Raw genomic sequence first — 15,875 nt, forward strand, 5'->3', positions numbered from 1 at the left:
GCAGTATTCAGGGAGACGGCTCTTTCTTCCTCTTGCCTTTTTTGACCTGAAGGAAGAAATTAGATATGTAAGGGCTCCTCATCTTATTCATGCTCTGCTTATCACAGATTCCCTGAACAACTTGAATATGGTAGTGCTGTATTTTCAGGCAGTGCAGACCTGATCACCCCAAGTCAGTATTCTCCTTCTTTAATGAACCCCATCGCGGGTTCTGGGAAGTGTGCCAGGAGTGTGAGGGGATTCTCAAGATGGGGTGGTGGAAGGGCAAGGATTTAACAAAAAGGAAAGAGAAGGAGGGCTGCACAAAGTATTCACTTCTCATATAATTTTTGACACAGTGGAAAATTGGGTATATGAACTCATGGTGCCCTCAGGCATCTTAACTTGCCAGTGGTTCTTACTCAGCACATCATTGACCTTGGTATTGTTACAGAATCATATTTGCCCATAGATGAATTTCTCTTGAATAGTTTTATCCACATACACAGCCACAAAGGCACTTGGGTGCCTTACTCTTACTGACTTCCAAAGTTGATCAGGATTGACATTTTTTCCATACAACATTTTGTCTGGCATTTTTCTTTGAAAATCCAACAGGTAATGAAGTCTCACACTGACTGTAAAACTTGCTATCTGATGTTATCAGACTTGTTTAAGGTGGCCTTTGACAAGCAAAGAAGGTTTAAGGTTGGCTCCTTATCCCTGAGCCACTTGCATTGATGTGTTCATGTAAAGTTTAGTAGGCTATTCAAATACAAAAAAGTCTCAAAGTTCTGAGAGGCGTTTGTTCTAAAAAAGACCACCAAAGTCTTCCTACTCTGACAGCATGTTGAAGTTATCCATGTAAGGTAACTGCTCACAGCTTTGTACTTCCACATTCTTTGGTGAGTAGATGGGAAGGAAATCAGACCCATGCTATGTATTCAGTGGTTTAGAAATAACAAGTGTACATACACAGACATTTTACTTACATCAATTTTTAAATTATTAATGTAATTTTAATTACATTAAGTTAATAATGAAGCTGATCAGCTTAAAATATCTGAATTTGTGGTTGTACACTCAAGCAGGATGCTTGATTACATTGAAAATTATGTTTTTATATGCAGGGCTGATATATTTGAAAGCTGGTTTTGTTTCTTATCTGTAGCATTTTAAAATCTTAGTATGCTATTTATCATACTTCTGACAACTTCATGACTATAGGATTGTTAAAATGGAGTCTCCATAGATTGAGTCTTAAAACCATAGAATCCTCACTGTCTCTAAAAGGAGAAATTTATCATTTGGGTTTTAGAATATTCGATTCAAGAAACCATCCTAAATGTGGTTTAAACTTGTCCTTCTGGATTTAGTTCCCAAGATTGTTTATTATGCACAATTTTATTTCTTATGATCTTATTGATAAAGTCCTCTTTCTTGATGGCTGATAATTTTAGACCATGGTACTCTAAATCATTGGGACATCGATCTGAAAATATTATATATGAGAATACATCAAACTTGAATATTTGTCATAAAATATTTCTTTCTTTATGTGTAAAACTGGGCAGAATGCCTTATATTTCAAGTGAGTATTCAACTCAGTGGAGTATATATGTGTCTTTAATACAGCATAAGGTGAATGAGAGGAAAGCGTGATGCACTTTGGCCCCCTCTTGAGCAGTCCTTGTGGGCTCTCCTTGTGGATGACAATTATTTCTCCATTAGGGTTCTGCAGAGCAAGTGCTGTGAGGTCTGTAACATTCATGGTTTTATCCTGCTACCAAACCTCTGTTTTTTTCCTTGGGAAAGATCCTTGTCATCCTTCAAAGTGTGGCTTTAGGGGAATTTATGCTGGATTGTTTTGTCGTTCCTTGGATTTTTTTTCTTTTACCCCCTCATATAGCAGTGCTGGGCACTATGTCTCCTAGATCTGCAAATGTTATTTTGTATTCCGTTTTCTTGCTCTCTATTTTCTCTAGTCAGGAAATCAGCCAAGGTACTAGATAATATTAAGCATTTCATTAGCATTCAAGAAACCGTACTGGCACTTACCTAAGGGTTCAACACTGAGCCAGGAGTCATCAGCAGTACGTTTTCCACAGCCTCTCGTCTTGCTCTTCCCTTTGTTTCAACTGTCAACACCAAACTTTTTCATACCTGCTCACTGAATAATATTTCCTATATCTCCATCTTTCACCATGCGTAATGTCATTTTCCACATCTCTGGTTTTGAATATGGAAAAGCATTTGGGGGGTCATAGTAGGCTTTTTTAAGGAACAAGTAAACTGTGTTTTGAGGGGAAAGGGTGTCAAGCTGGAAAAACTTGTAGACATAAGATTTTATGTCTGCACATCTTGCAGGCTCTGGGTAATGCTCATGTGGAGAGAAACATTAACAGGTTTTCTTGTGTTTATCTGCCCACTGAATATTTAAATAGCAGGCGGGAAATATTTGCTCTCTTCTTTCAAATAGCATATTCACCACCTTAACCTTTACTGTTCATTTTTATTCAAAGTTATAAAAAGATTTGCCACTGTAACTCTGGTTAAGCAGATCTGGGAACTTTGCGTCACAAAGAGGCAAAAATTATTTTAAGAAGTTTTTTATATCAGCATAAGGTTTCTGTTGTTTCTGTAGGTCTGATGCTTTCCAAGCTGCGTAATGTTGGGATTTTACTGATGTGGCCAGCTCAGATATATTAGATCAGTTCAGATCTGTTCTGTGAGTTATTAGACACAACAGGAAAAAAATAAATAAAAAAAGAAATCTATAGTTTATTCTCTCCAAATCTAATTGGAAATAAAGCAAGATTCTCTGACAAGTTCCATGGGGATATGTCTAGTACCTCTGAATCAATTTTATTCTGGCTTCATGTTGGAGTATGGAGGATGATGATGAATCTTACTGAGCTCTTATTACTTCGTTACCATTTTGAGTATTCTGCTCTGAGCTATGAAGATATCAGGTTCATCATACTGTGCAATCTCTCTCCATCCTCAAGAAATGTTTTGGCTTCTGAGGGTGCTCTTCAGGCAGCAGACACTGGGTTGATATCAGCCTTGATGTGCCCAGCAAAGGATGAAGGGGATGAAGGCATGCTCAGTTTGCCTCTGAAAGTAGGAATATTGTTGTCTATGCTGTACCTTACTAAAATAGATAATGTGATTACTCCACAGGACTACAAGTGACAAGCACAGTGGTTTATAAGCTGCTGGGGGGAAATGTTAACTCCATCCCAACCAGACCAAGAACAGTATTATCCACTGAATTCTCACACAAAATGTGTATTCAGTGCTTAATAATGCAATCAACCCTAAGGATCGATTTAAAAAAAAAAAAACACAAACAACAACAACAAAAAACACCCAGCATTTTTTGCATTCCTTTTGTAACACGGACTAGGTCAGGTTGTGTTCCTCTCTTTCTGATAGAATTTCTACATAGATCAGACAACTAGCTCAGAGGCTGTTGAAGGAACATTAACTAATGCACAAAAAAATTGTTATGAGAAAACTGAGATAGTGAGGCAGCTTGCAGCAATAAAGGACTAAGTGCCCTGAGGGCCTGAGGCAGAAGTGAACCCATCTGACCTCTGCAAGTACTAAAAATAAAGGGGAGTACTTGCAGAAAAAAATCTTGTTCTAGTTATTCTGCTAGCTGTGGTAAAGCTCTCACTTCTAACTTTTCATAGTGCTGATTGAGTTCATGGGCCAAGTTCTCTGCCTGTGTTGGTTACCTTATTTTTGTTTTTATTTTTATTTATATTTTTTTTCTTCAAAGCAACTCTGCAGAGAAATCTTAGAGGAAACAGCAATTACAGCTCTTGCAATCTCCTCGTTTTTTAAATTTTATTATTATTATTATTTTCTTTATTCATCTACACTTTGTAGCACCTTCAGTGTCTTCAGTTCTCCCATTCTTCCTGGCCATGAATTACTTCTCACCTCCATGGATTTGAGGTTCTTGGTCCTTTTGCTGGCCACTGCCATGACACAAGGCTTGAAACTAAGTGATCTTTAGAATCTCTTCCAATCCAAGCCATTCTATGACTTTGGCCCTCCTTTGTATCTGATCTTGGTTGTGTTACAAGACCTAGTTTCATAGTCTTGAGAATGATTGCAAAGATTGTACCTTGTCCTTTGACAGTGGAGATGGATAATGGGCACTTCACTGCAATTCTTATAGTGCAAAAACAGCTGAGCCAACTGTTCCCATAAAAGTCCAATTGGTTGCAGTAGGCATTATGTTCATTCTGACAATGATAAAATGATTGCTTTAGTGTCTGGCTGTGTAACCCATTTACAGCACGTGCACCGGTATTATGGGAGTGTTTCAATTGTGAAAATCATTGAGATGTAAATGTCGTGATTATAATTTATCTTCATTAAAAATTCAATTGGAAGAAGGAAAATTAATACATGTGCTGTATAGTGTACCAGCTACTAAAAAGTAATAAGTTATACTGAAAATAGGGAATTAGGAATGAAACTACATCAGAAAATAACTCAGAAACACATTCTAGTGATGTGACAGGTGGTTATCTCAAGGGCATTGCCAGAAATATTTTACTGGCTCTCAGTTCTTGTCTGGAGTGGTGTAATGTTTCATCTTTCTCTAATAGCAATCTTAACACCTCTCCCCCCTTTCTATGCTGCCAACACAGACAAGCAGCCAAACAGACGGGGCTGTCGTCTTGTGTTTTAATGCTTGAAAATGATTGTATCACCTGAAACCACCATCAGCTTAGAGCACAAAAGCCAGCTCTGCGTATTATTAATGTCACTGAAAAGACTTCCTTTAAATTCATTGATCATTGGCTCACATTATTTCTCTTCCAGTTGTTGATGGTTCTTTTTTTGTTTTGTTTTGTTTTATTTACTTGCTGATTTATATGATGACAATGAAATTTTGTTTTTGCTTTTAAGTCCATCATACATTGGCTCATTCTGGTATTACTCATCTATCGCAGACTCAGAATTGCCTTAATATATATATTTGGGTTTTGAGGGGTTTAATGATTGCTCATTTTAAATTATTTCTTGATTTGCCATTAATTCTTAAGGAGTTCTGATGGTTGCACTCAGATGAGCTTTCTTTGATTTAACTTCTGCTTATACAATCACAACTTCTGCTTATAGCATCATCGTCAGTGCAGAACTTCCTGCCATGGCTGATACCAAAAATCTGTGCAGTGGAGATGTTTTATAGTTTGAAACTATAGCATTAACTGCCATTCTCTTGGCATCAGAGATTTAAGAAGCGTACTTCTTCCTGAGCTGAGTTGCGCTTGTATTTCATTGGGCAGATGCGTTTGGCTACTTTCTTGCATTGGTTCTTAAACAGTAGTGGTGAGAAATGCGTTGAAACAGGAGAGGGAGCTCTCACCCTGGCTATGAGGGAGGCAGAGCCGAGCGAGGCACCGCTTCCCCAGATCTGGATGGGCAGGGGAGCTCCCCCCTTCCTAACAGCAGAAGGAAAAGGCGTTATTTTGACCTGCCATTCTATGCCTCAGCCATACTCATCCGTTCTGCTGAAAGTGACCGACTTAAAAAATAAAACAGAGAGAAATGAGTTGGGATAGGTAAATAACGTAGAGAACTTTAGGTAATTGACCACGCACGTCACATAGGAGCTCAGTGAACTGGTGGGTCTACTCCCCACCCAGTGTTAAAGTGGCAGTGTTGACTAGAAGGATATCCACCTGTCAGTTGACATCATTATACAGCTGGAACCATTGTAAATGCTCATGTAATAAACCTAGTGAAAGTCTTACTAAAATAATAATAAAAAGACCATTTTGGGCAAAATGCTAACGTAACAATGTTCTACATCCAGTCTTATGAGTGTAACATATACCAAAGATTTTGCCTAAGGGATAGGTGTGGTAACGGTCATGTATCTGTGTTTGGAGTGGCAAAGTTTTTTGAAACATCACTGTGCTTCAGAAATACAGAAGGATTTTTTGTTTCCATGTTATTCTGTGGCTCACTTTTATAACTGAAAACTGTGCAAAAGGTAGCTGTCAAGGAAGCCAAGACGAAGGCGTAAATGAAAGCTGCTGCTTCAGAAAATAAGAAAGTCAATATAAAATGTTTTAGAGTGACTGCTAATGATCTGCTTGATCTTTACAGAAAGGTCCCTAAGGATCCACTTGTAGAGATTCAGAAATACAACACTACTTGTAACAAGAGCTTTTAAGAATGGTTCTGTATTTGTTGGTATGTTTTACCAAAGAAAGAATGACTCTTTTCCTGACATTCGTATATTTGAGTAGTGTGCCTGAGTACAATTCTCAACTTAGTATAAAAGCTTGTTATTAAAGCTTTAACAGAGCATGACAGCAAGTAATAACTTCTGAATAGTGTCTGAAGAGATTCTCTCTCTTTTTTTTCTTTTTTTTTTTTTTTTTCCCCCAACGTAATTTTAGCCACTTTTTCTTTTCAAAACTGTGTCAGAACTTCATACAAATTTGTTTCAAGAGAAAAGCAATTCATAATATTAAGTGCCATCATTAGGAGTGACGCCCAAAAGTAGGGACTGAATGATATTCCTTGAAAAGCCTTAAGCACAAAGTATATAGCACAATAGATTAAGGTCCAAAATAAGCCAAAGCTACCTGATCAAGAGGTATGTAGACCAGAAACAGAGCTTGCAAATTGTGCTGCTTGACAGTAGCAGATGTGGGAAAGTTGTCTTGTGGTACTTAAAATAAAACAAAGATGAAATGCTTTAAAATGCATTTGGGCATCTTTTGGTTAACATTATGAACAGGTTAACTGTCCACAATGGGTAATGTAAAATAGGAAGGAGAGACAGACCAGGAGCAATTACAACAAATTGCACTGAAGACTATTCGCCACTTATTATAACACCGTGATCAATATGAGATGGAACTAATGTGCAATATAAATTTCTAATCTATGTATGCCTGCCTTGGATTAAAACTTAATCGCTCTTCAAAAAGAAGGATCCAAATTAAATCCTTGTATCAACACTCTCAATTCCTTAAGTAAGTAGTGAATATTATCATATTTTTTTCTAGCAGTATTTTGCCTACTTTTTGTTAAACACCTGCCTTTGTACTCAGTTATCTGTTATGTTCTTCTAGAAGGGAAGTGAATTACTAGGAAAATTCTCACCTTGTTCAGTGCACATAACGTAGCTGATAATTGCCTTTTTTATCATTATTATTTTAGTCATAAACCCAGATGTTGTCCTTGAATGAGGGAAATGTGTAGATTTTTAAAAGTTTTTCCACACAAGATACTGTTGGAGGGACTGGGAGCTGATAGTTAGTGAGGGCAATGAAATGACATCATGTATCTGTCTTGAAAAGGAACACATCAACAATAGCTTGAAGCTTTCATTGGGATTTCTCCTACATTTCCATAAGCATGGCAGGTTAACTTTTTCCTGGGCAGAAATTCAAAATGAAGAGACTATCTGAATGCTTTCATCAATACTTTTTTTCTTGTTTCCCAAGGAAGGAATATGATCATTCTGAAAAAAAGGAATAAACATACATTATTAGTAACTGCATCTTTAAGGCTATGCAATGCAATGCAAATGAGCTAAAGGAAGTTTAAGGGTCTTTCTGATGTCTCGATTAGCATCTCTAGCTTTCATAAATTTTAAAACCAGAAAGGATTTTAAAGCCAGGGAGAATAGGATAACATTTTGCAGTGATCACATTGTCTGTATATCATTCTGATTCTCACAGACTTGACATCCGAATATATGAGACTTCTAAAATATCAGAGCACTGCTGTCCTTTATTCAAACAGTAAATCCACTGAAAGTCAAACATTTGTACGTAGAACTTGATAGAACAGTCTTTCATCATCTTTCTTTCTTTTCCTTAATATTTCAGTTTCCATCTGTGAACACTCAGGAAAGTGATTCTTAGGGTCTTATTTCCCTTTTCATAGGCAGTATATCTGCATTCATATTTTATGACTTTTTATTGCAAAAGTGATTCTGTTTTGAATTCATCAAGTGACTTTTTTAAACTATCAAGTCTATTTTTAAGAAAACAACTGCTTGGATTAAATGAGGAAAACCTTTCTGTTAAGTAATCGAAACAGTCTATCAATTTACCCAAAAGGAATCCAATCTTCATTCAGCTTAGAAGTCTTCACTGTTTACTAACAAAATAGTACGTTCTGTTACATTTATCATTATAATTGATTGTGATGTTTTTTGCTTGTATTTGAAACTGTAGCTATTCTCTATATAAGAACTTCTCAGAAATGTTTTGCTCAGTAGCCAAACTGCATCTCAGTGTTAGATGGACTGGTTTCCTCTCTCTCCTACATTTATCTGTATCCATGATCTAGTGGAGCCCACATTGGCTCTAAATGTAAGCAGCATGAAATTGAGACACAATGAACTATAAATTCCTTATACTGTATTTCTCTTGAATGGACCAGTACGTGTCATGTTTGCTCATCAGATAGATGTAGCTACTAAGCAAATTCTAACAAAGCAAATAGTTTTTGCTATTCTGGCTTTAGTAGCTGTGTTCCTGTGAAAGAAGGTTCTTTTTTGTTGCTTCCCCCACTGGAGGGGAAAGTGCAGTTTTTATGAAGTCTTGTCATCTTCCTCCCACATATTTCAAGCTGCTGTTTAGAGTAGTGAATCAATCACAAGCTGTTTCTTCCCATGCATTTCCAAAATACTTTGGAAAATAATAGGTCTGTGTTATATCATAATAATAATCACTTAGGATTTAAGCTCATGAGAGTAGTCTAAACAAACAGTGCAAGATTTGGCCTAATTACCCAATTATCTCTCTCCTGTAGTCAGCAAAATCTTTTTTTCTGACTTTAATTGGAATGAAGTTCAAGTTGTAAGTCTTGTGGAAGGCATGAATTTCACTTTGCTGATAGAATGCATCTGGTTTCGTTTTTCTATTCAATTGAAAGCTGAATAGATTTCTTCCCTTAAAATTAGATTTATAGACCAGGAAATTTAGGTTAACTTTAAGTTTTGTAATTTGGTGGTTTTGAATAAATGAAACATGGAAGAAAAATTATGCTGATTTCATGCTTACCTTACTTGCTCTTATTTATAATATATAAAAAATCTTGAACTGTTAGCACAATGGAGTGATGGTATTAGTTTTCTTTTGTGGAAAAACTTCCAATTTTTCTGCATTGTTTAATGTAATTTTAGTTAGAATTTGATTCTCTCCTTTTGGCTCATGTTTGAATGACTGAGTTTCATAGAGTATTGTGTCTTATCCTCATAATAAGTCAAAGGAGTGGTCACCAACAGCACACCAGTGTATTTCCAGAAGTGGCTGAGTTTGGAAGCAGATAATAAATTTTATTTCTTTCAGTGACATTAGATTTAGCTTCTAAGACTTTGGACATTTCTCAAAGTAAGGTGGTTTAAAGTCAATATAAATCAAACAATAGTCTGAAATGTTAATACGCTACTTATGTCACTGGTTGTAGTTCTGTCAGAAATTCAGTTATCAAAGAACACAATTTGTTCTTGGGTGCATTTTGGGTGAAATGTATAAACTTTATGCAAGCTGAGAGGTTCTCCTATCAGCATATTTTGGGTCACTGTAAAATTGAAACAGAAGTTTGGTTTTGGAGTTACAAATACTCAAAGTGGATCTACCTCTCTATTGGTTTATTTTGAAAAAAGACGACAGTCAGCTGCTGTGGATTTCTACAAATGTATCTCTTACTATCTTATGTTGCAGATAAATGGAACGATTCTATTTGGAGCTTATCTTTGTAAGGAAAGCATACTGTTCATTCAGTGACATGTTGGTCCAAAAAAGAAAAAAAGGGAAAAATGTGCCACACTTTCAACATCTGCAGGAATGTTTTTCAGCTGTGCAAATCCAGGGGCAAAAAAAAATCACTGTGCATTCTGAATGAGTAAGTTTTTAGAGATTCCTGGTTTTGGAGAGCAATACTGTGTCAAGGCATTGGAAATTCATTGGAAGTCCCATCCCTCAGATGCCATAGGCTATGTATAGTTGAGTAGATAACTTCTCTGTGAGGTATCCGGTTTACTAAAAAGCCTCCATAGTTCTCTGTTTTTGGTCTTGTGACTAAGTTGCTAACTGAACTTGTGCATAGATCTTAGTTTTATTGCAATTGTTTCTCTAGCTGTACAACGTAAAAAATAAATACCTACTGTATGGCAATACAGAAGAGGTTAATTCATTAATATTTATGTAGCTTTAAACAATTTTATAGAAAAGACCATAAAAATGCTTATACAGATGAAGCTATAAAAATTAGAAATTATATTTCTGCTAGTTCTAAATTTCTTGGCAGCAGTGACATGCACTTTGTTTTCATCATGGGCTCAGTTCATTTATGTAAAGCCCTAATTTAGAATGGGATAAATGTAAGAATATAATCTCTTGGCTAGATCTCTTTCTGAAGAGTTAAAGTGAAATTTTACATTGCCTTGCTAGCTATCCAGAATTCACTGTAGAAACCATGAGTCTGCAATGTTTGGCAGGCTGAGGACTAAAATCAACAAGAAATATTGAAAGCAAATACATTTTGATCATCAAATTTGATCATCAGTAATGATTTGATCATGGTCAATTCATGAGCTGTAGTTGCAGTATTTCAGGTAGTCATGAAATATGTTATCCCTTTAAATGATTTGCCTCTCACTACAAATAATGATTTTTCACCTTTTCTAAAATTATGAAGTATATTGCTGAGAAATAATGAGCACATCAGTTACGTACTGAGAGGAGACCCCATAGCTATATGAGTCTCTCTCTCTTATTACTGATTGCCACTATTCAAATGCCCCAAGCATCCACATAAGCTGCCAAGAGTACTTGAATTAGTCTTTAGTATTGATAAACATTGCAAAACAGGCTTTTGCCTTTCAGAATGTTCACCAGGTGGCACAGCAGATTTGCTTGTATTAACATAAAACTTCAGTAATTTACTAATAGTTTGTGGTTAATTCCGTGGTACTTTGCTCACCACTACCATAAGGAGGTAATGGACGATTATGTTATGAAATTTTCTTTTGGTGCTAAGGTTAACATTTAGAAATCCGGTGACTTTTTAAACATTATTGTTGATGCATCCCTCTTTTGCATTCTGGACAATGATGTATTTTTTGAAATGTTCCTACCTACAAAATCAGAAAGAGGTCTCGAGCTCCAATGAGCAATAAGCTGTGATTCATAGCTTGGTGTTTTGAAATATTGACTCATCTTTTCCTCTGTTTATTTATTTTGAGAATCTTTTATACTCAGTAAACTTCCCTATTGCTTGCATAGATGTATAAACATAAACACACCTTACATACATGAAAGTACAGACAGATCAGTAGAACTGCACTTAAAATAACTAAGCTAGACTTGTGACGGTTTATGTTTTCAGGAGCAGGTCCATCCTTGTTGGCACACTATTTTGGTGTTCTTACCAGTGGTATTTAGCACTTTTTAGCAACTGTGTAAACCACCTGCCCTGTTTTGGAGGTGCACTTTAGATGAAGAGGACATTAATTTTTGTGGCAATTCAAAGGAAAGCTGGCAGGCTGCCACCAGGACTCAGATTTGCTTTTCAGAGTAAATTCAAACTTAGAACCTGCAACTCTCATAACATAATAAACTTCTTATTATTTCAGTCCTAGAATAGGCAGGTGCTTATATTATGTGAACTGTAGAGAATCCAAAGTATCTTGCTACAGAGAATCCAGCAGCAAGATTAAATTAGTTATAAGGTTTCACACTGATGTGTTGTTTGACAATCCATTTTGTGTCTAAGGGCTCAGTATAACTCTGGAAGACTTTGGTAGTTAGAAGGTCTTTATAAATCTCTAAAGAACTTCATCAGGAGCTGTATTTCATGTGATGTAGGTAGATTTATCAGCACAGCAATAGAACTTATTAAAAAAAAAGCCTGTATGCTATTAGTTTGTGTTCTCTGAATTACAGAGTAGTGTTTTTCCCATCCTGCCCCATAATAGCATTCTTCCCATGTAACATACAAACTTGCATGTTATATATTTATGTGTGCATATATAACTGCATATGTATATAACTAAATGTCACTAGCATTCATAGTGTAACACTGATCATTCCCAGATATGATATATAACCTACACATTTCACTTACTCATTCTCAAAGCTCTGCTCCTCTCCAGAAGGTGAGGTCATAGTCTCAGGTAAAGTGTCGATCAGGGTTCTATTGCTTTAGTTTCCTAAGCCACTTCATGAAAGATATGCAATGATAGTTGTAATTATCAAGGTTAGATGTGACTGGAGTTGGGGACCATTTAGTTTGGTTTTGTATCAGCTGCCATATGTCAGCAATACAGTATCTGGAAATTATTACCTGAAATGTAATGTTTTTTGTTTTGTTTTTTTTTTCCTTGGAAATAAGCATCTGCAACTTTCAGAAGTTCTCTCAGCTTTTGTGTGTGGGATTCTGTCCTGTTTATTGTTTCTGTGATTTAAGCAGCAATTTTGCAGTGAAGAAAGCCTCATATCTTATGATTGTTTTTAATTAATCTCGCCAATTTGCTGAGCTAGTTACTATTCCTCCAACTAATGGAGAATCCATAACAGGTAATAGTACAGCATGGCCTAGTTTCAATTTTGTTTTTTATTTTTTATTTCTTATTCTACAGGAGCGGGAGGAAAGGATTACAAATGTCACTAGCAAGGGTAACATTTGTTTGGGTGGATTTCAAAATGAAATTTTTATTGAAACCACAACTCTGCATTTAATAGTTCTCAGGACATGTTATGTATGTTACTCAGCTCAGCTTACAAGCACATAAACTGCCTTCTGCATCACAGTGGGTGTTTTTCTCTTCGAGGTCTCTTCTATGTTATTCCTACTGTCTAATAAATATTTATGAACTACCCCAGACTTGTATGTGAATAACCATAACAAAAATGAATAGAAAATAGTAAAAAAAAAAAAAAAAAAAAAAAAAAGAAGAAAAAAAAGAAAAAGAAACTAAGAACAGCACCCTTTCAGCTAACAACAAATAGTTCTTTAGTTTAACCAATCTGTAAACCAACCTCCCCTCAGGTTGTACTGCACTGTTAAGGTAGTCAACCTCTATGTATCATGAGCTGAAATGTTATCATACAGCTAACATTTAATGGTTTTAAAATGGAAGAGGGTAGATTTAGGCTAGGTATTAGGAAGAAATTAGTTACTGCAAGGATGGTGAGGCACTGGAACAGGTTTCTGTGTGAAGTTATGGATGCTCTCTCCCTGGGAGCATTCAAGACCTGGTTGAATGGGACTTTGAGCAATCAGGTTTAGTGGTTTGCTAACTATAGCATAGATGAGCTTAAAGGTCTCTTCTAACCCAAACCATTCTGTGCTTCTATGAGATATACAGCTTAGGAAATGTGTTTAACTATTTTCTGCTAAAGAGTTTCAAAAATGCTTAAAGGATAGAATGAATTGCAGCACAAATGTAAATTGCACTCTTGCTGTGAGCAGCTAAGAAATGAGTGCGAGTTCTTTTCACATTCCTGGTTTTCAAATGTTCTGGACAGGGGCTGTGGGGGTTGGTGGGGCTGGGAAATAGTTGAGAAAGATAAGTGTGCTGAGCTGGCATTCTGAAGTGATAAATAGCAGCTAACAGTTATGAACAGCTGAGGACAGGCATAGAGCCAGCAGTGTTTGAAGTGGCATTTCTGGATTCTGGATAGCATACAGTGTATTTTGTGTGAGGGAAGAGAAAATTGTTCAACACCTGTATACTGCAGAGTGTTTTGTACATCTGCCTGATGTGCCAGACTGGTCATTCTGATTAAAAAACAATAACAGCAACAACAAAACAACAACAAAAATCATAACAAACAATTCATCTCACGTGGTTGGCTTTCCATCTGTTCTATCAGAACAACTCTACATATCTTATTAAACCATTTCTTATTTAAATGCAAATATGATATGACAGGAGATGCCAAGAGTTTTTGCTCTTGAACAGTATCATTCCTTTTTCTAGTCTTGTGTACTGGGCACAAAAACACATGAGCTCTAAGGCTACAATTAAACCTTTAAAGACTGACATTCAAATTCAGTAGCCTGCTTCTATTGCTTGATGCTACTCAATACCAGTTTATTATGATATTTATATTTCCTTCCCTTACACATAGATGATTTGTTCTTTCTTCAAAAGATAAAAGAATAAAGAAGTTAATTATTGAATTGATATCATCTTATTGGAGATTGCAGATAGAGGATTTAATCACTGTTTGATGCTGATTTCTGGATCTGTCTACATTAAGATTGTATCAATGGCTTCAAAGTAGTAAAAGTGAAATAAGTATCAGCTATTAATGATCTTAAGTGACTGGTACTAATTTTCTTCATTTATGGTTTCATAACATTAATGCATGGCACTACACCTAAATTATCCTGAGTGAAAAGCTGTCCTAAGCCCACCAGGTGGGAACAGGTGTAGCCAAGACCTTACCTGTGGATCTATCCTCAAATCTGAAAAGTTTAGCTGCTGTGCATTTGTTCTTAGATAAACCAATGAGGTTCTGTTCTATCCAATATTGTTGTGTATCTATGAGAAATACTTGAAAGGCATCTGCTGATAATTCTCTGAAAAAAGATATTTTTTCCTCTATACAGTTTTACACGCTTTCTGAAATTAGATTTCGCTTCTCATTTTCTTACTAGCTCTTCAAAGGACTTTTTGAATTAACACCTCAGTCAAGAGTATGTGTTTGAAAGTAAATGTTCCATAGAAATGTGAATAAAATATCTGCTAACCTTGCATAACAAGTGAATTGTCTTAGATCTGGGGGCTTGTATTGTAGCCATTACAGTATAATAGAGAACAGTCTTAGCTGTGGGGAAAAGACAGAGACATCTGCAGTCTAAAACAAGTAACAGAATTAAACACAATGGGAACATAGTGAAACTGGTAAAAATTATGCTGCTGTATGCCTCAGTGGAGCTAAATGTTGCATAACATGTTTTTTGTTTTTATTTTCTCAGTGCTTCAGCATTCAAATTAATTAAAGAATCTTCCAGAATGAGCTGTGGTGTTGCTTTGGAAAATATTGATTCAAAAGCTGTTAATAGGAAACTCTGCATACTTCTGCAAAATAAATCTGTAAACTTTTGCCAATTATAGTTGTTACGCTATAAATTAATTCTTTAAGTTCCTTGTTTCTAAAAGCCATTTTTAATTCCCCTAATCATTAATGCTTTTATGTGCAGTTATACTGACACATCATTGACTTATGTTTTATCTTGTTATTAAAGGCTGTGAAGAAAAAGATGGTGAAATTTCACACTGATCTTCAACAGACAATGGAAAGAAGCTAGCTCATATTACTCCAGCCTCAGAAGAAGCCATCATGACTTTTGTCATGCAACATTACACCTGTGTCTAATGTAAACTTCTCTATTTTGTTGAAGCTACAGCTGAAGTTCTGTCTTCAGATTTTGAGGTGAGCTGATTTATAACTGTTAGAAATGCTGTATATTTGCCTAAAGTGGCTGTGGTACCTACTAAGGTACTTGCACTCAAGCATGCTGATGATGAATATACTGCTTCAAAATGAGTTTATCATGAACTGTGATAATAAATGTAGTATTTTATCATCTGGTAATTTTATTTCAATGAAGAAGTAAAGTGTAGCTTTCAAGAGAGGAAGATTCTTTGGTAATTTAGATTGTCGCTGAATCTTTCAATTCAGTGAAACAGGGTTGACTTACATGAACTGAACATCTGCTGTCAAATTCTTACTAGCATCTTTACCTCATTCAAGGTGCACATTGGGGAAAAAGTAATGAAAAAATTAAAAGCTCCAATCTGTGGAGTGGACTCACAGATGTCTACTTACACTAAACAATTAATATCTGAGCAAATAGAGGCTTGCACCATAAATAATCGAGGG

General features: G+C 35.9%; 1 long non-coding RNA gene across 1 annotated transcript in view; it reads left to right on the plus strand.

Moving 5' to 3' along the window:
- LOC146758877 (uncharacterized) overlaps positions 1–15,422 on the plus strand; it is a 30,902-nt gene extending 15,480 nt beyond the window's left edge. Inside the window, exon 2 of the long non-coding RNA XR_014933602.1 lies at positions 15,238–15,422. This is a non-coding gene — a long non-coding RNA (uncharacterized LOC146758877). The remainder of the gene's footprint in view (positions 1–15,237) is intronic.
- The last annotated feature ends 453 nt before the right edge of the window (positions 15,423–15,875 follow it).

This window comes from Coturnix japonica, chromosome 12, assembly GCF_054131305.1.
Source record: "Coturnix japonica strain WE chromosome 12, WE-NBRP24, whole genome shotgun sequence".
In the NCBI taxonomy this organism is placed as follows: Eukaryota; Metazoa; Chordata; class Aves; order Galliformes; family Phasianidae; genus Coturnix; species Coturnix japonica.